This window comes from Heterodontus francisci, chromosome 1, assembly GCF_036365525.1.
Source record: "Heterodontus francisci isolate sHetFra1 chromosome 1, sHetFra1.hap1, whole genome shotgun sequence".
Lineage (NCBI taxonomy): Eukaryota > Metazoa > Chordata > Chondrichthyes > Heterodontiformes > Heterodontidae > Heterodontus > Heterodontus francisci.
The window spans coordinates 46,067,582-46,088,901 of record NC_090371.1 but is presented as its reverse complement, the minus strand read 5'-3'; positions in this window follow the sequence as shown (position 1 = coordinate 46,088,901).

Below are 21,320 nucleotides of genomic sequence, written 5' to 3'. Positions count from 1 at the left end.
TAACTTCTCCAATCTACATAACTGAAATTCCTCATCCCTGGAACCATTCTCGTGAATCTTTTCTGTGCTCTCTCCAATGCCTTTAAATCTTTCCTAAAGTGCGGTGCCCAGAACTGCACACAATACTTCAGCTGAGGCCAAAGTGTCTTATGCAAGTTCAACATAACTTCCTTTCTCTTGTACTCTATGTCCCTGTTAATAAAGCCTAGGATACTGCTTTATTAACTGCTCTCTCAACCTGTCCTGCCACCTTCAATGAATTTTGCACATGTACTCCCAGGTCCCTCTGCTCCTGCACCCCCTTTATGTTATAATGTCTCTCCATGTTCTTCCCACCAAAATTCGCTTCACATTTCTCTGCATTGAACTACTTCTGCCACTTGTTCGCCCATTCCACCAACTTGTCTATATCCTTTTGAAGTTCCACACTATTCTCCTCATGGTTGACAATGCTTCCAAGTTTCATATCATCCACAAATTTTGAAATTGTGTCCTGTACACCAAGGTCTAGGTCATTAATATATATTAGGAAAAGCAAGGGTTCCAAAACTGACCCCTGGGGAACTCCACTACAAACATTCCTCCAGCCCAAAAACATCCATTAACCACTACTCTCTGTTTCCTGTCACTCAGCCAATTTCATATCCTCCTGCCTGACCAAGCAAGCCTGAATGGAGATCACAGAGGAGGTCAGCAGCCATGGGATCAGCCCCCAGAACTGGGTCCAGTGCAGCAAAAGGATAAATGACCTCCTTCACCCCATCAGGGTGAGTCCTCCATAGCTCTCTCCACTTTGGGGCTTGCATGTGGCGACATGGGAGAGAGCATGGAGAGGGAGTGACCACAAAGGTGTGGCAAAAGGGTGAAGCATCACCACGTCCTGGCAGATGCAAGGCTGCATCTCGGCGACAGGCTGCCTTCTTTCAAAACATCCCCATTACGTCTCTGAGAGTGGACGTGGGGAGGAACCATGCAGGAAACTCCAGCAGGGGATGAGGGGCTGCCAGTAACATGACTCTTGCTCTTCCTGTGAAGTTTTACTATCTTCCACTTTCCACTTGCAGGACAAATGGGCTCCTAACAACAGGGAGACCTCAAGGACTGGCAGAGGAATCTCTGATCTTTGTCCTCTAACATCGGCTGAAGAAGAGATTCTGGAGCTATCGGCAACCCAGGGCAGCCATTCAATTGCAGATGGTGAGACTGCAGAGTCCGTACAAGACAGTCAAGATTGTGTTCATGTGACATCTGTAAGATTTGGGTTCGGGAGTCACATATACCCAAAGAAGGGGGTCGAGCTCATAATATGATTTTAAAATAGTTAATTAAGAAGCAATAGTTTAAATATAATGTATATTAAGAAGTAGCAGTTTAAATATGATGATGCATTAGCTAAGTAGACAGAAAAGACATATGACCTGTAACAGATTTAACGAATCACCGATCCCAGATCACACAATAGGGCAGAACGGTGTTAGCAGTCTCCCGATGGATGAGGCAGGAGAGGTGTAGGTGGTCTCTTTGGTTCTCGGGGTCCTCAGTCTTCTTGAGCTAACCAAAGTGTTAGGCCGAAGCCTAACAATCGGCAGACGCCAAACTTTGGGAAACTCTCCTGTCCAAAGAAGACTGACTATTTACAACCCCCCCCGCCAACCCCATGCACCTGTTTATATACTTTTTTTCTAGGGGATGGTAGTTCACCCTATGTCAATCAATTGTTCGAACCTTTCTAACCAATAAATACAGGACAGGTACCAAGGTGTCGTGGTCATCACCTCCCCGTTGTCCATCATTTCAGCTCAAGGTCATCTTTCAGTTTACTACATACTGGAGCCCAAATGTTAGCTTTTATTAGACACTTGCACAGATAAGAGGATACATAAGGCACTAGAAGACTCCCTCATATCAGCTTACGAACGTATATGGTGTCTAGTGGCTTCTATTTAACCCCACCAGTGGCCGAGGCTACTGACAGTTGGAGGACTGTGGGTGGCCAGGCCCATGCTGAGCCTCAGGCTCATGACAGGTCTCTGGTGGCGACAACACTGCTGGAGTTGCAGAGAGAGGTAAAGCAACATCTGGTGGAGCTGCCAGTGGCAATGTATGGCCATGAGCGAAGGATGGAGGAGTCCATCCTTGCCAAGAGTGCTGTCATGTCTCAGGAATGTGAGCACATGGCTGCCTCCATGGAGAGGTTGGCGACCCTCATGGAAAGCCAGATCCCACAGATGCACGCGGACCTGCACACTATCACCTTGGCTATCCTCTCAACTCAGCAGCAGCAAGGTTAGAGAAGGAACAGGAGCCTAGAGTCTTCCCTCGCTCCTTGTCCTTCTCTGGTGAGCAATGAGGTTCAAGTGAGCCTTGAAAGGGAGGAGGAGAGGCTGACCTCCACAGCTGTGGACTCCCCTCAGGGCACTCTGAGTGTGAACAGCGGCTCCTCAGCCCCTCCGCCAGTGAGCCCACCTCTGGTAGCCGTGATGACTGAGGAGGCTTCTATTCATGCGCAAGAACCCCTCAGCCAGTCAGGGCCCTCCAGGCCTCAGGCAGCCAGAGGATGGCTGCCAAAGTCAACTCAGGTCGAGTAGCAACCTGATCAACAGCTGCTAGCACAGTGGGTCACATGGCATGGAAGCACACAAAAAAGTAAAGAGTACCTAGATGCACTTGGGGATTCATGGGTGTATTATATTTGACCTTGATATTGTTTTCTGTAATTGGTATTATAAATAGAGTTCATATTCATTGTTGTAAAATACTCATTCCTTCATGCCTGAATTGTGAGATGCTGCCTTCACCCTTGCTCTCTCAATGGACTGTCGGTGTAGGCACAAGCCGTCTTTGGTCAGCGTCTCAGATGTGCCAGAGTGTGTGGTTAAACTGGGCCCTCGGCCCTGAATCGAGAAAGAGAGGAGGCGACAGGTGGAGTACAGTGAGGTGAGTCATTATTGAGTTCACCTTGAAAGGCCATCATTGTGGAAAGAACTACGTATGTATGAGATTGTCACTTGCCTCTTTTGTGCATCTGCAAAACAGATGCAGAACAGTCAGAACAGTGGGAGACATTCAAAGGGGATATTCAAGGGGTTCAGAGTAAACATGTTTCCACAAAGAAGAAGGGTGAGACGGCCAAATCTACAGCCCCATGGATGTTAAGAAGCCTATAGGGTAAGTTAAAGCAGAAAAGGAAAGCTTATGTCCGACACCAAGAACTCAACATTACAGAAAGCCGAGAGGAGTATAGAAAGTGGAGGGGTGAAATCAAAAAGGAAATTAGGAAAGCAAAGAGAGGGCATGAAAGAATATGGGCAAGCAAAATCAAGGTGAACCCAAAGATATTTTATCAATACATTAAGAGTAAGAGGATAACTAAGGAGAGAGTAGGGGCCATAAAAGACCAAAAGGTTAACTTAGGGGCGGAGGATACTGGTATGGTTCTTAATGAATGCCGATGCAGCTATTGTAGTTAAGGAGAGTGTGAAGTATTGGATGTGAAAAAACATAGGGAGAGAGGAAGTATTAATGGTTGATAAATCACCAGGGGCAGATGAAATGTATCCTAGGTTGTTAAAAGGAGCAAGAGAGGAAACAGTGGAAGGTCTGACCATCATTTTCCAGTCCTCACTAGATACAGGTGTGGTGCCGGAGGATTGGAGAACTGCTAACATTGTACCTTTGTTTAAAATGGGAGAGGGATAGACCGAATAATTACAGGCCAGTCAGTCTAAACTCAGTAATGGGCAAATGTTTGGAATCTATTCTGAGAGACAGGATAAACTGTCACTTAGAAAGGCACAGGTTAATCAAGGATAGTCAGCATGGATTTGTTAAGGAAAGATCTTGTTTGACCAACTTGATCGAATATTTTGGAGAAGTAACAAGGAAGATAGATGAGAGTAGTTCAGTTGATGTGGTCTACGTGGATTTTAGCAAGGCTTTTGACAAGGTCCCACATGGCAGACTGGTTAAAAATTTAAAATCCCATGGGATCCACAGAAATGCAGCAAGGTGGATACAAAATTGCCTCAGTAGCAGAAAACAAAGTGTAATTGTTGACGGGTGTTTTAGCGACTGGAGGGCTGTTTCCAGTGGCGTTCCGCAGGGCTCAGTACTAGATCCCCTGCTTTTTGTGGTATATATTAATGATTTGGATGTAAATGTAGGGGGCAGGATCACAAAGTTTGCAGACGACACAAAGATTGACCGTGTGGTAGATAGAGAGGAAAATAGCTGTAGGCTGCAGGAAGATATTGATGGTCTGGTCAGATGAGCAGAAAAGTGGCAAATGGAATTCAGCTTGGAGAAGTGTGAGGTGTTGCATTTGGGGAAGTCAAACAAGGCAAAGGAATACACGATTAATGGGAAAATACTAAGAAGTGTAGAGGAAGTGCGGGATGTTGGAATGATCCCTCCACTGATCCCTGAAGATAGCAGGACAGGTCAATAAGGTGGGTAAGAAAGCATATGGAATTCTTTCCTTTATTAGCTGAGATATAGAATACAAGAGCAGGGAGATTATGCTGGAACTGTGTAACTCATTGGTTAGGCCACAACTTGAGTACTATGTGCAGTTCTGGTCACCTCATTACAGAAAGGATGTAATTGCACTAGAGAGGGTACAGAGGATATTTACGAAGATGTTGCCAGGACTGGAGAAATGCAGCTATGAGGAAAGATTGCATAGGCTGGGGTTGTTCTCCTTGGAACAGAGGAGGTTGAGGGGAGATCTGATTGAAATGTACAAAATTTTGAGGGACTTGGATAGACTGGAGGTGAAGGGTCCATCCACCTTAGCAGAGAGGTTAGTGACGAGAGGACATAGATTTAAAGTGATTGGTAGAAAATTTAGAGAGGAGATGAGGAAAAACTTATTCACCCACAGGGTGGTGGGGGTCTGGAACTCGCTGCCTGAAAGGGTAGTTGAGGCAGGGACCCTCAACCTATGCAAAAGGAGTCTGGATATGCACCTCTAGTGATGTAATCTGTAGGGCTATGGACCAAATGCTGGAAAGTGGGATTAGAATAGGTGGATCGTTTTTCAGCCAGCACAGACACGATGGATCAAGTGGCCTCTTTCTGTGCCTTAAACTTTCTATAATTCTATGATCTCTCGATGGCCCTGATCTCCGCTGTAAGGGGATCAATATCCAGTAGCACCTGCTCAGTAGCCTCCTCTACATCCTCCTCATCGGATAAGGACTGGTGATCAATCATGTCCTCGTCATGCAAGGACACCCCCTCTGCAGTGCTAGATTGTGCAGAGCACAGCAGACCACCATGAGACATGAGACCCTCCCTGGGGCATACCGCAGTTCTCCACTGGATTGATCCAGGCCCCAGAATCTCATCTTCAGCAGCCCAATGGCCTACTGCTCGATGGTCGCTCAGGTGGAGCTGTGGAAAGTGTTGTACCTCCCCTCTGCTGCAGTGCGAGGGTTCTTCACAGGCGTCAGTAGCCATATCTTCAATGAGCATCCCTTGTCCCCGAGAATCCACCCCTGAAGGTGAGCAGGGGGCCTGAAAAGCTGTGGCACCTGGGACTGTTGAAGTATGTAGGCGTCATGGCTGCTTCCCAGGAAGCGGGCACACACCTGCAGGAGGAGCTTTTGGTGGTCGCAGACCAGTTGAATATTGATGGAATGGAAGCCCTTCCTGTTGATGAAGGCGGCTGGCTGCTCTGTGGAAGCCTTGATGGCCACATGTGTGCAGTCAATAACACCCTGCACCTGGGGGAATCCAGTGATGGCCCCGAATCTGACGGCCTGCTCGGTCTGACTGTCATGGTTGGTCCGGTACTTAATGCAGCAGTGCCCTGCTGCCCGTGATACCCCACACATGTCCCCAGTGGACCCCTGGAAAGAGCCAGATGCGTAGAGGTTAAGTGGCACGGTGATCTTCAGGACCACGGATTTTGAGTCTCCAATGAAGCCCATGGTTCTCAGCTTGTCTTGCATCATGGCAGATAACACTGTGATGGCCTCCCTGGAGAGCCATAGTCTTAGCTGGCACTGGCACTCGGACTTTTGGAGGTAGCTGAGGTGAGTGTGGAACACTCTGTGGCACATTTAGACCCTTCTTGGTGTGGCTGGCTGCTGCAGCTCTCCTCTTGGAGCTTCACGGGTGGGAGCAACTACCTCCTGGTCCTCCCTCCCTCTGAGCTGCATGGCACATTTTGGGGGGGGGTGGGGGGCAATGTGGGGGGGTCCACAAAGGTAGGGTTTTTGAGACCAATGCCAGCTGATCAGTAGCCCTCCAGAGCACTGTCCTTGCAGAGACAAACGTGCCTTGGCACCTTTCCCTTGGCTAATCCCCTCGGAATATGTGCTTATATCACTCAGTGCCCACCCTTGCAGATAGCCCAGTACCCGAGAGATTGCCCACGGGACCCTTGCACCCAAGAGATTGCCCACCCATACAGAGTACCCAGCACTGCAGGCCAACAATGGCCTCCGCTCCCCCCTCTTCCTTTAACTACTGCTCCCCATAGCTGTCTTAGTTTTAGTTTTAGAGATACAGCACTGAAACAGGCCCTTCGGCCCACCGAGTCTGTGCCGACCATCAACCACCCATTTATACTAATCCTACACTAATTCCATATTCCTACCACATCCCCACCTGTCCCTATATTTCCCTACCACCTACCTATACTAGGGGAAATTTATAATGGCCAATTAACTTATCAACCAGCAAGTCTTTTGGCATGTGGGAGGAAACCGGAGCACCCGGAGGAAACCCACGCAGACACAGGGAGAACTTGCAAACTCCCGTGGTGTCACTGCTGCCTCACCTTGGTGCTGCCACCTTTAAATGGCCAGGATCAGAGGTCACGTGATCCCCTTTCTAACTTTAAAACCCCCATAAAATTGCGATCACTTCATTGTAAATATATTAAAACAAATTGCAGTCCTGCCGTGTCAGGGTGGTGACACTGCCTTGGAGCTTTCCCTCCGCTGACAAAATCCAGAATCAATGTCACGACATTGGGTTTCCGGCTGAGTGCGCCTGTCCCGATTTTTGCCCCCCCCACAACGCCCACTCCCGCTCCTTCTGTCCCAGTGTGTGCAGTTCAGCTCTCCTTACCTAAGGAAGGACATACTTGCCCTAGAGGGAATGCAACCAAGGTCACTAGTCTGGTACCTGGAATATGGGCATTGTCTCATAAAATGGGATTCAGTAGACTAGGCCTATATTCTCTCAAGTTTAGAAGAATGACAGGTATTCGAATTGAAACATACAAAATTCTTAACAGACTTGATGGAGTAGATACTGAGAAAATGTTTCCATTGGCTGGGGAATCTAGAACACGGAGTCACATTCTCAGAATAAGGGGCTGGCCATTTAAGGCTGAGATAAGGAGACATTTCTTCACTCAAAGGGTTATGAATCTTTGGAATTCTGTACCCCAGAGAGCTGTGGATGCTCAGTTATAGAGTAATAGAGTCATTTACGGCATAAAAGGAGGCCATTCGGCCCATCGAGTCCATACCGACTCTCCAAAGAGCTATTCAGTCAGTCCCACTGCCCCGTTCAATCCCCGTAGCCCTGAAAGTCTATTTCCTTCATCTGTCGATCCAATTTCTGTTTGAGTATATTCAAGAAAGTGATTGACAGATTTTTGGATTCTAGGAGATTTAAGGGATATGGGGATAGAGAAGAAGGTGTAGCTGAGGTAGAAGATCAACCATGATCTTATTGGATGGCGTAGCAGGTTGAGGGGCTAAATGACCAATTCCTGTTCCTATTTCTTGTTTTCTATGTTTTCACCTCTATGTCCTGAGTTTGAATTCACTGCTATCAACAAGAATGACCATGTGGATTAGAAGGTTCCCAGCATTCATAAAATCTACCGAGCATTCAGGAGAGAAATTGATAAAGTTGGTGGGTTGTGGGGGGTTGGGATGGTGGAGGGGTAGAGAAAAGACATCACCCACAGGCACTTTCATGTTTTTTTTAAAGGAGGATGCTGCTTCCTTTGAGGTACATTTATATTTTCTGGCCTTTCCTTGACTCAGGTCTTCACATACACCTGTAGTCCAGTGTTGCGATTGCCAACCTGTATTCAGATCTCGACCAATTGAATTAAGCATATGAACAATTGAAGGTACCATGAGTGGCATGGTATGTAAACACAGCCACTCCAATCCTTCCACTACATGATATAAGAGAAACTCAGATCATGTATCTTCCCTCCTCCCTCCAGTAACAGCCCCTAACCTCCCTTCATAGTTCACAGCACAACCTTCCTAGTGCTCTGTTGTCAGTGTCAGATTCAACTATGGCTTGTTGGCTTATGAAACTGAGCCAACATTCTTAGAATTGCTGTTCTTCTCCTTCCCTTCTCAACAGAGCTCTTTTGACAGAGCAACATGAAGCTTTTTTAGTTTGTTGATTTTTCTGGGTTTCTCAGCTCACAGGAAGTGACTGGAAAGAAAGCCAATCAGCTGCATTCTTTCACAAATTCCCAAACCTCCTCTAGCATCAATTGTTTTTTTCCAATAAATAAGTCCAATTTAGATGGCACCTTTCATGACCTGAGGACATTCTCAGATATTTACAGCCAATTAAGTACTTTTGGAGTGCAGTCACTCAACAGCCAATTTGCACACTGCAAGCTCCCAAAAGCAGCAATGTGATAATGACCAGATAATTTGCTTTTTTTTCTAAGCAATTTAGCAGTAATTGAGGGATAAATATTGGCCAATAAATGAGGGGGAACTCTCCTACTCTTTGGGCCTTGGGATCTTTTACATCCACCCAAGAGGGCAGATGCAAAGCAGGGCAGAAGGCTGATAAGTCCCCAGGACCTGATATTCTACATCCAAGAGTGTTGAAAGAGGTAGCTGTGAAGATAGCGGATGCATTGATGATCATCTTCCAAAATTCTACAGATTCTGGAATGGTTCCTACAGATTGGAAGGTAGAAAATGTCACCCCACTATTTAAGAAGGGAGGGAGAGAGAAAACAGGGAACTATAGACCTGTTAGCCTTACATCAGTAATAGGGAAAATGTTAGAATCTATTCTAAAGTATGATGAAAACCACACCTGACATATGAAAACATATTGATTTCGTCATATGGAACACTTTTTGAACTGTTACTGGACCTTGAACATAATTTCTTTAAAAAAGACCACAGAGCTATGGCTGAAAACATGGCTGCACATTTGCATTCTGAGAGACAGTTGCCTAGAGAGACAATGGGAGTGCTCTCTGATTCAATCAACCAGATGGGTTTTTTCAATAGTGATGATCAAAAGATATTGAATGTCATTGTCTGTGTGAGAGCCAGCATTCCACCCGCCACTGAATGTGTCTAGTAAGCTTTGAAGAAACAAGAAACCTCACAGGTGATGCTGTTTCAAAGAGCTGGTTGCATGACTAACCTGCTGCCCAACCTGGGAATTGATGAATTGTGCTCACAGAAAAGTTTTGAGGCAGATTGCAATTTTGAAGACCAAAGAGAAGCAAGGTCTCTCTCTCATGTAAAGTTCCAGGAACCCATGGAAGTAACTTAAGCCTCAAGATGGAAGACTCCTGCAGCCTTCTGGTACCAGCGAAACAAGTTTGAAAATGTGCACTGGGCCCCAACGAGAACTGCAAGACTTAACTTCAATCAAAGACTTTACATCCATCTCAAAACCAGTAACTGAATTCCATCTACTACTTCAAACCTTCCCCCTTTAATTCTTTCTCCTCCTCTATCTATTTGTGTGTGTTTATCACATATGCATGCTCGGGTGGTTGTGTCACGTATTTTTAATACTTTTAACTGAGTTAGAATTTTAAGGTTAATAAACTTACAGCTTTCTTGTTTAAACCTGAGAAAACCTGTCTGGTTGATTCCTTTACAATTACAATTAGAGAGCAGTGAGCAAGGGCTCACTGAGGAGAAGCTAAAAAATACACTGTTTTTAAAAGTTAAACTCTGTTACAACCAAACCAGGAAAAGGCCGAGAGGGGAGCCTGAGACCCCTTCCTCACCTGGTCATAACAAAAGGATGTGATAAATAGACACTTGGATCATAATGATCTGATTGGGCATCGTCAACATGGATTTATGAATGGGAAATCATGTTTGCGAGCCTGTTGAAGATTTTTGAGGATGTTACTAACAGAATTGATAAAGGGAAGTTGGTGGACATGGTATACTTGGATTTTCAGAAGGCTTTAGATAAAGTCCCTCACAGGAGATTTGGTTAGCAAAATTAAAGCACATGGGATGGGAGGTAATATACTGGCATGGATTAAGGATTGGTTAACAGGCAGAAAGCACAGAGTAGGAATAAACAGGTCATTCTCGTGTTGGCAGACGAGTGGGGTACCACAGGAATCAGTACTTGGGCCCCAGCTGTTCACAATATATATCAATGATTTGGATGTGGAGACCAAATGTAATATTTAGACACAAAACTTGGTGGAAATGTATGTTGTGAGGAATATGCAAAACGGGACGGCTGATGGGAGCAGGTAGGTCTTCAATTCTTTAATTTGCATCAATTCAAATATTCAAATCCTGCTCCCATCGCCAAGCGGCAGAGGGGGGTGGGGCAGTGGGGGGAGCTGCCACGAAGCCTCGCTGCTGCCAGTAATATGGGGCTGGGCCTTCCCGGCAGCGAGGCCCTTGGCGGGCCTCTCCCAGTGGAATTTTTTGGGCCCCACCACGACCTCCATGTCGGGGGCTAGTAAAAGCCAGCCCTTTATGCTCATCTGCTGCAGTCTTTGCTACCAAGCTCAGCTGTCCTCACTCAAGTCCCGAAGACATCACAGTGTAGATCAACACGTGGGCCTATGAGGTCCCTAGCCAGGGGCTCCACCAAATATATGGCCTGCCAAGAGCCCAATACAAATATGTTTCATTTATGCATATTATATGGTGATATAATTTAATTTTATTTCATGGTCGTACACTGTAATATAATTGCTTTATTATTAATACAGCCTTTAAACATTCTATGGGCCTCTGCCTTCATGCATTTGCTAAATAGAGTCATGGAGTCATTTACAGCACAGAAGGAGGCAGATCAGGGGAAGGGGTTGTGTTGGGGGGGAAGGTGGTTTGGTGGTGTGGAGAAGCTCTGAATGTTCTTAGTGCCCAGGGCTCAAGAATTCTTAAAGTAGCCCTGGTACCATTACTTTGGCACTGTGACTTTGGTCTACCATCTTTGCAGTCATATCCTGTGGTTGTTGCAGGGACTAATTGTCACAGGCGGATAAATCCCAGTCCTCAACCACTCAGACCATATCACAGAATAATCAAACATTGGTAACATTTCATGGACAGTGTATCACTTGCCAAACAATCACCTTGTTAGCTCCCACCTGCAGTGCTTCAGATGAGGAGACTGCATTTGATTACCGAGCAGGGGATTTTTTTCTTTGCCTTTCTGGTTTCACTAGCACCCCAATGACACCGTTCAGGAATCCTTCATTGCTTTAAGCCCCTTCCTTTCTTTTCAATGCAATTTATTTCAGAGTATTTATTGACCTGGATTTCCATGTTTCCTTTTCTTTTAATCAATGGCCTTGAAAATCAAGGCATTTCCAGTGTACTTCTGCCATAATTTTGCTGGGAGTTTGTCAGAAGGACTGCAAATCAAGCCAAGACCCAGATATTTGTGTCTCAAACTAACACTGGAGTAGTTGATCTTGTGGGAGTAGAGCTTCTATCTGCTCCAAACAAGGTCATTGGCGTAAGTGTGTGCTGGGCTAGTCTCTACCAGTAATTCCCAAGATTCTAGCCCTCAAAGAGACCAGAAGTGCCTCATCAACAACTGGAAAAAGTAGGGCCCACCTGGGCATTCAGCCTTGGATGTTAGCCTGGACCTCAAGGAAAAATGTAAAGAAGCATCCTTACCAAAAGGTCCTTGGGAGGCAGTAATCCCCTGATTCTCGCACGCCTGGGCCTAGCACTCCTCCTGCCTGGGGTTCCAGGGCAGGTGCCTGCAACCTGCGCCGAGTAGCAGGGGTGCTCACTATTTAGGTGCGAATTGGCTGATCTGCCTGACCCCACAAACTTTGGTGGAGTTAGTGCTGTGTTATTGCTTTTATGCAGCAGTAAGGTACCAAACAATTTTAAGTTGAATGGTTATAAAACTGTGGGTTCTTTATTATAAAGTAAGACATTTACAAGAGAGCTCTATCATACATGTGTGACGAGGTGTCTTACATAACTCCAGCCGCCTGATCACATGCTGGATGACATCACTTCCTGTGATGTGTGGCGTACTTATACTGTTAAAGTAATATCATAACATCCCCCTTTCCTAAAATGAAAATACACAAAAGATAAACTATGTACAGAGTGGAACGAAACTATTTTGAATAACATTTACACATGCATTGACTCTAACGTCCTTTAGTCAACTGTCTCTGAACCCGACAGGCGGTCTACTGACTCAACCGGATCTCGTCACAGTGTAGCTTGGTTGAGAATTAGACTTGTCAACCTTTTTTTGCTTGACTTTTATGTGTGTTCTGACAGTCATCCTGTGCTTGAGCATTACGCTTGTCACTTTCATTTTCTATGTTCTGCAGATCTGAGTGCGACTGTGTTCTCGATGCAATAGGATTGTCAGGCACTGTGTAGTTAGCTGGTTCTCTTAGCTGACTTTGGTTTCTTAGCATTGCTCCGTTGGGGGTGATTACTTCATAATATCTTGGTTCGTTACAGACTTTGGATATTTCTGCAGGGAACCACATTTTTCCCTGTGGAGGAATTACCCTTACTTTCTGCCCTACCTGTAATGGTGGTACTTACACACTCATGTGCTTATTGTGCGTCGTTTTCGTCTTTTCTTGTTTTGCTAAGAGTCTGTATTGTATTGAAGAGGTTTTCATGAGATAGTGATTTGGAAACTTTGTCTTGTCTTTCAGATATAATTTCAGCAGGGGATGGCAGCCCTGTGTCGATTGTTGTTGCCCTCAAGTGTAACATGGCTATATGTAGATCCTGTTTAGTTTCACGACACTTTACAGTCAGTGATTTGACTGCACGTATCATTCTTTCTGCTAGGCCATTCGACTTAGGGTAATGCGGTAAAGAAGTGACATGGTTCACAGTCCATTTCCTGCATATATCCTGGAATGGCTTGGCAACGTAATGCAGACCATTGTCTGATACTATCTCCTCCGGGGAACTGAACAAGCTGAAAATTGCACTGATGATGTGGCAACTGATGTACTTGAAGTGTCCCTTAACTGACGTGTCATGCAGGCCCCCCACCTGCCAAGAATGAGACACATTAATTTCGCCACATGAACATTGATTTTTAAACTGTTCATATCACTGTCAATCTCGTGGACATGTCTGCATTTGGTTTGGCCTCCGGCAAATGTATCCCTATTTGTTCTACAAAATAGTGCCTGCTTCTTGTCAGCTCGCAGTCTGCTGTGACTCCTGGCCAGTTTTCTGTTATTAGAGCTCCTGCACAGCCTTGCCCAGTGCCCTTTCTTGCCACACGCCTTGCAGTTGTCCACGTAGGTGGGATAATTCCTCTGTAGGTGCATCAGGCCGCCCTTCCATATATCTTGCCTTGCTGAGGTGTCCTGGTTACTTCGCCTATGGTTGTTGTACCAAGCGCTCGTATGCACTGCCTACTAGCAACAATGGCCTCAAATGTCCTGCCTTCTTTTAAGAAACTTTCAACATCTTACCCTTTTCCAGTAGCTCTTTCTGAAAAGCTTCTATCGAGGTAGACGCAATTACTAATTCTATAAACCATTCAGATAACTTCGCCTCTGAGAAATCACAGAGTTTGCCTTTCTTGTGACACCTGCTCACGAAATGGTCAATGGTCTCTCTTGATTGTTACGTCATCAGCTCTAGGCGGTGAATTCTGAAATTAATCCTGACCTTGAGGTTGTCCTCTAACATAGACCATAGTCTTTCTGGGTCCTTCTGTTCTGCTTCAGAAAGTCCTGAGGTGTTAAAACGGGGTAGCTTATTGTGATTTTTATTTTAACCGCTTGCTTTTCCAGCTCCAAGACGGCCAGATCCAAGAAGCGTAGCTTTATGTGTTGCTTAAAGAGTTGAAACTTGTGGAGGAGGTCATGGGCTTTCCAATTCATGGAAGGATATTTGGTGGACATGGTGCCAAATTCTCAGTATAAAAATGCAGCTGGTGCTTTCCAGGTCTATTGTCTGCAGCGTCGAGCTACAGCCATGCCCAGAAATCTGTGCCTGCAGCACGGTCTTTCAGCCGGCAATCGGGGAAGCTTTGCCCACGAAGCACTAATGGTGGGACAACACCCAGCGCGTAATGGCGGTGCTGATCTGCAGCCTGACAAGAAGTGACCCTGTTCACTTTCTCCGAGCAGGTTTCTGCCTGATTTCTGCTTTTTCATTCTGGCCACCGCGATCGGAAAAACCCCCTTAGTGTACTCACTGTTTCTTGAGCACAAACTTTACGGAAGGTCGTTGAACTTGCCAGTGTTGAATTGTCGCCACCTCCGACAATGAGTTGCATTGCTCTGTCTGTGCTGGATTATGAGAGATCACTGGTCCCCAACAGTAACGTTCCTGAGCCTCTCTGCTGTAGTACTATCTTGAAGCTGTGATCTTCAACTGTGTGCCTCTATCACCATGTTACAAATTGTGTGCTGCTTTAGAGACCACATGCTGCTGCCTGAATGTGTAATTGCTTTTATGCAGCAATAAGGTACCAAACCATTTTACGTTGAATGTTTATAAAAGGGAAAAGAGAGTAGCTAAAGTGAATGTTGCTCCCTTGGAGGATGTGACTGGGGAGTTAATAGTAGGGAACACAGAAATGGCGGAGACACTAAATCAATATTTTGCCTCAGTTTTCATGGTGGAGGACACTAGTACCATCCCAATAGTAACAGGTAATGCAGAGGTTATAGAAAGGGAGAAACTTGGAACAATCATCATTAGGGAAAAAGTACTGAGAAAACTATTGGGATTGAAGGCAGTCAAGTCCCCAGGGCCTGATGGCCTACATCCTAGGGTCTTAAAGGAAGTGGCAGCTGAGATAATGGATCCATTGGTTATAGTATTCCAAAATTCCCTGGATGCGGGAAAGGTTCCAGTGGATTGGATTCAAAAAGGGAGGGAGGTAGTAAGTAGGAAACTCTCGACCAGTTAGTTTAACATGTGTTGGGAAATTATTAGAATCCATTATTAAAGAAGTAATAACAGGACATTTAGAAAGTCAAAACGCAATTCATCAGAGTCAGCATGGTTTTATGAAGGGTAAATCGTGTTCGAATAATTTGCTAGATCCTCGAAGATGGAACAAGCAAAGTGGATAATGGGGATCCTGTAGATGTAGTATATCTGGACTTCCAGAAGGCATTTGATAAGGTGCCACACAAAAGGTTAATACACAAGGTAAGATCACATAGGGTTAGGGGCAACTTATTAGCTTGGATAGAGGATTGGCTAACCAACTGAAAATAGAGAGTCGGGATAAATGGGTCCTTTTCTGGTTGGCAAGATGTAACTAGTGGGGTGCCACAGGGTTCGGTCCTTGGGCCCCAACTATTTACAATCTATATTAATGACTTGGACGCAGGGATAGAAGGTACTATAGCCAAATTTGCAGATGACACTAAAATAGGTGGGATAATACGTTGCAATAAAGAAATAAGAAATTTACAAATGCATATGGATAGGTTAGGTGAATGGGCCAAAATTTGGCAGATGGAGTTTAACTTGGATAAGTGTGAGGTTATCCATTTTGGTTGGAAGAATAGAAAAGCAAATTATTATCTAAATGGAGAGAAACTTCAGAATGCTTCGGTGCAGAGGGATCTGGGTGTCCTCGTGCATGAATCACAGAAAACTAGTATGCAGGTATAGCAGGTAATAAGGAAGGCAAATGAAATTTTGGCATTTATTGTGAAAGGAATAGAGTATAACAGTAGGGAAGTGTTGCTGCAACTGTACAAGGCATTAGTGAGACTGCACCTGGAGTATTGTGTACAGTTTTGGTCCCCTTACTTGAGGAGGGATGTAGTTGCATTTGAGGCAGTTCAGAGGAGGTTCACTAGGTTGATTCCAGAGATGAGAGGTTTGTCTTGTGAACAGAGATTAAGCAGTTTAGGCTTTTACTCTCTGGAGTTTAGAAGAATGAGAGGAGATCTAATTGAGGTATATAAGATGATTAAGGGGATTGACAAAGTAGATGTAGAGAGGATGTTTCCTCTGGTGGGGCAATCTAGAACGAGAGGTCATAGTTTTAGGATAAGGGGTAGCAGATTTAAAACAGAGATGAGGAGAAATTACTTCTCTCAAAGGGTCGTGTGTCTGTGGAATTCACTACCCAGAGTAGGGACATTGAGTAAATTTAAGGAGGAGATAGACAGATTTTTAATTAGTAATGGGTTGAAGGGTCATGGAGAACGAGCAGGAAAGTGGAGTTGAGGCTGAGATGAGATCAGCCATGATCATATTGAATGGCGGGGCAGGCTCGAGGGGCTGAATTGCCTACTCCTGCTCCTAGTTCTTATGTTCTAAAACAGTGGGTTCCTTATTATGAAGTAGCACATTTACAAAAGAGCTCTATCATACACATGTGACTAGGTATCTTATATAACTCCAACAACTGATCACATGCTGGATGACATCACTTCCTTTGATGTCTGGAGTACTTAAAGTGATATCACAACAGTCAGTGCAGGCATATCTCAGTGTTTAAGACAGGATGTGCCCTCTGTGGATTTTCAGGGTCATTAATTTATTTGTACAAAAGCAAAATTTATTTGCAGATTGTAATAAACCACCTTCACCAAGTTGCTCATCACTGCATTTGCTCTTTAATTAAATCACCGTCTTAAAAATTGAAACCCAAAGATTGTCTGCGTGTCAGTGTAAAATGTAAACAAGTAACAAAAAGTAAATCAAGGAACATCAACATTGCTATACTGCAAAATGTGGCTACTTTGTTAGGGTGTGGTGGCTTAATGATAATGTTACTGAGTAATCCAAAGACTCAGTTTAACACCCTGGGGACATGAGTTCAAATCCCACCATAGCAGCTGCTGGAATTTAAATTCAGTTACTTGATTAAAATATCTGGAATTGAAAGCTAGTCTGAGTAACAGTGCCATGAAGCTATCATTGAGTGTCATAAAAACCCATCTGGTTCACTAATTCTCTTTAGGGAAGGAAGTCTGCCATCTTTAGCTGGTTTAGCCTACATGTGACCCCAGACCCACAGCAATGTGGTTGACTCTTAACAGCCCTCTGAAATAGCCGAGCAAGCCATTCAGTTGTTAAGGGCAATTAGGGATGGACAACAAATGCTGGCCTTGCCAGCGATGCCCACATCCCTTGAAAGAATCATTTTAAAAATCACTCTTTAATATTGGTCAAACGTGCAATTGCTTTCATTGTTTGTGCTGTCTTTATCCTAGTCTAATGTCATAATAATAACTGAGTGTAGTCAAAGGAAAAAAAAAACCTTTGGTCAGTTTGTGCTGCAGGAAGAATTCGGTCTTTCTTGATTGCTAAGAATAGAATAACTTCATACTTAAATTGTTTGTTCACACAGACAGCAACACAGCATCAAGTTTCCAACAACTCTGTTTCTCTGCTGGATTGAACATACAGGACTGAATGTCATGTGGTTTATATACGCCAGCACAAAAATCTTAGTGGTCAGTTAGATTCAGACACCTGTGTCCTTTATTAAATCACACTGTGAAGGCCTACATTATATAAACCACTATGCTCTTGTGGAATAACCTTAATAAATCATTTGATCAGCGTCATAAAGCAATGCAACACAATCTGTAATTAACTAGAATGTTTCTAATTACACACAAACTTTCAGAACATTTCTCAGTTCCAATTAGAAGCTTTAAGTATTTGATTAAGTAGCTTACACCAGAAGTTACTAGTAACTATGCTAAAAGTGCTATACGAATGCAAGTTGTTTGGTATCTTATCCAAGTTGACATTGTATGTGTGTTGAGCCCTGAAACTGAGCATCAGTAGGCTTCTTGACTGTGGGGGCATCACTACTGAGCAAAGTCTTACTGTCTGCAGACATTCACAGAAGTGTAATCCAACAAGTAGTGCCTCTAGACCATTGCTCAGTAAGCATTTTGCACTTTCAGGAGAAGTTAGGGGATAACTGGGAAAATTGTTATTTGTTCCCGTTCTTCCAAATTATTTATTTTAACTTCTGATGTAGTTATTCCTTTGTGTTTAATTGTTTACCATATTCCTCTCACAGCTAGTCTTTCCCTTCATTTCTCCTTTTTTTAACATTGTTAATAAGCTGTGTCACAGTCTGGGTTTTTCATGATGAGATTTCTTGCATGTAGTCCTGCTGCCCTCTGCTGGGGGAAATGGGGTTTGGTAACGAACAAACTGGTGCAGTAGTTTAAATGACCAACTACTTCATCGCAAAATAAATAAAGATGAGAGAAGCTCTTCAACGCAGCTTAGCTCATACACTCAGCAAAAGAAAACCTCCCACATCATTTATCTGAATCTTGAACGAATCTAACTCAGAAGGCCAATCCAACTGTTGGTTACTCTACTAGAAAAAGCTCTTACTGGCATTCATCCTGAAAGGACTATTTGCCTGTTTAAGCCTAAATCTCCTTTTCCACACTCTTGTTGATGAAAGCAGTGACCGTCAGACTTCCAATGGTCTGTATTTTGAATACATTTTAGCCAACTGAAACGGCAATGGCAGGAATTTAACCAATGAGGGACATTTCTGAATATTTGTTGAATTTAAACATGGGAATGGTGCGGAGGAGGGCTTGAAGCAGACAATATGGAGAGTCAAGGTAATGTCTCTCGCAGTCATGGAACTTCAAAAAGTAAGCTTTCACAGATACCTGAATGATAAAGCGATATGGGGCAGGGTGGCACATGTTTCATCTTGTGGGTGAGTCCAGAACTAGGGGGCACTGTTTTAAAATTAGGGGTCGCCCTTTTAGGACAGAGATGAGGAGGATGTTTTCCTCTGAGGGTTGTGCGACTTTGGAATTCTCTGCGGGGTCATTGAATATTTTTAAGGCAGAGGTAGATAGATTCTTGTTAGGCAAGGAAATCAACGGTTATCGGGGGTAGGTGGGAGTGTGGAATTCGAGTCAGAAACAGATCAGCCATAATCTTATTGAATGGCAGAGCAGGCTTGAGGGGCCGAATGGCCTACTTCTACCAGTCGTATGGTTGTATGGAATTAGGGCTAATGCTTGTGTAGAGGATGAATACCAACTTGGCCTAGTTGGTCCAAATGGCCTGTTTCCATGTTGTACTTTGTATGTCATTACAGGAAAAAGAACCAGCTGATGTACAATTAATCCATGCATACCATAAATTTCCAGGTTCAATTCACAATCTATGTTCACTTAGCTGATCTCAGCTAGGGTACCTGTGCTAGAAAGGGGAAAAGTTAGCCAGGGTGCATACTTCTGATCCCTAGTCAGTGATTTTGGCTGGAGATGCTTTTATTGATGTCAGGTGATCAGGTCCTTACAATCAAATAGCCTGCCAACTTTCACTGCTTAGATTCACATAGTACGGATGACTATTTGGACAAGGAACTGGAGGGTGACCAGTTTTTGTAGAACAGTGCCCAAACAGAAGTTCAGAGAATATTGGAGGGCTAAAAGCAAGATCTCTACATTACTTTAATATTTAGTACGTCAGATCATCATGTCATACATAGCTTTACCAAAACTATGTTCAAAACTCATCTAGAAATATAATACATTCTTTACAGATTGGTAAGGTCAATTCTGAGTGTACTCTGAATTATATTCTACTGTTTTGGCTATATAGTTCAACATCTTATTGGCTTCATTATTTGCAGTTCTGCAATTGTTGGGCATATTCAGACTATTTAGGCTTTCAGATTTGTCCTTCGTCCTTGGGATTAGATGGGACGGCTAGTTTTTTTCAGCCAACACAGACATGATGGGCTGAATGGCCTCTTTCTATGCCCGAACCTTTCTATGGTTCTATGGTTTAGGTATTTCAAGACCATTCATGGTGTAAGCAAGTTGTCTATGTTTCTTTCCAATGTGTAACACATTACATTTGTCTGCACTAAGCTGTATCTGCTCTGTCAGCTGTGGCTTAGTTGGTAGCATTCTTGCCTCTGAAATACAAGGTTCTGGGTTTCAGTCCCACTCCAGTTGCTCGAGCACAAAAAATTTAGTGCAGTACATTGTCTTTCAGATGAGACATTAAACTGAGGCACATCTGCTTGCGTGGCTGATGTAAAAAATTCCATGGAACTATCTCAAAAAGCAAAGGAATGTGTCCTGGCCAATTTTAATCCCTCAAACAGCATCAGAAAAACAGATTATCTGGTCATTATCACACTGCTGTTGTGGGAGTTTGCTGTGTGAAAATTGGCTGCTGTGTTTCCGACATTACAACAGTGACTAAGCTTCAAAAGTGGGGAGATGGTGACGTAGTGGTATCATCACTGGGCTGGTAATCCAGAGGCCCAGGGTAATGCCCTGGGGATACGGGTTCAAATCCCACCACAGCAGCTGGTGGAATTTAAATTCAATTAGTTAGTTAATAAACAGCTGGAATTGAAAGTTAGACCCAGTAATGGTACCATGAAACTATCATTGATTGTCATAAAAACCCATCTTGTTCAATAATGCTCTTTAGGGAAGGAACTCTGCTGTCCTTACCTGGTCTGACCTACATGTGACTCCAGACCCACAGCAATGTGGTTGACTCTTAACTGCCCTCTGAAATGGCCTAGCAAGCCACTCAGTTCAAGGGCAATTAGGGATGGGAAATGTATTGGCCTGCCAGAGATGCCCATACCCCATAAAAAAATAAAAACTGTACTTCATTGGCTATAAAATGCTTTAAGACGTCCAGTGATTGTGAAAAGCTCTGGATAAATGCAAGTCTGTGTTTTTTCTTTGTATTGCTCTGCCCACTTGCACATCTTGTCCAACACATCCTGTAATTTCTGAGCGGAATCTTCCAGTTCCACTGCCCCCTTGTGGTTCAGTACCATCTGCAAATTTGACCACTTTGCACTGACGGGTTTGCATTGATCAAGAAGACAATGTGTCCTGACAATTCTTCGATACCCAATGGAGTTGATGCTGCATGTTGATGGGGACTGAGCACATGTGGGGAGGACTGTTGTGAATTGGTGAACAAAGGCTATTATTGAAATGTTTGCCTCTCGCATTGTCAGATCACTGCAGCGGTGTCTTCAATCATTCAGCAGCCAATTCTCATTCTCAGACTCATCTTGCTGCCTTTCTTTTCCTGGCTTCTCCATCATTAGGGCCCTTTGCAGTCGTGGAATAGGAAGGACACTGCGACCAACAGTAATTCTAGTGGATTGGACTGGAT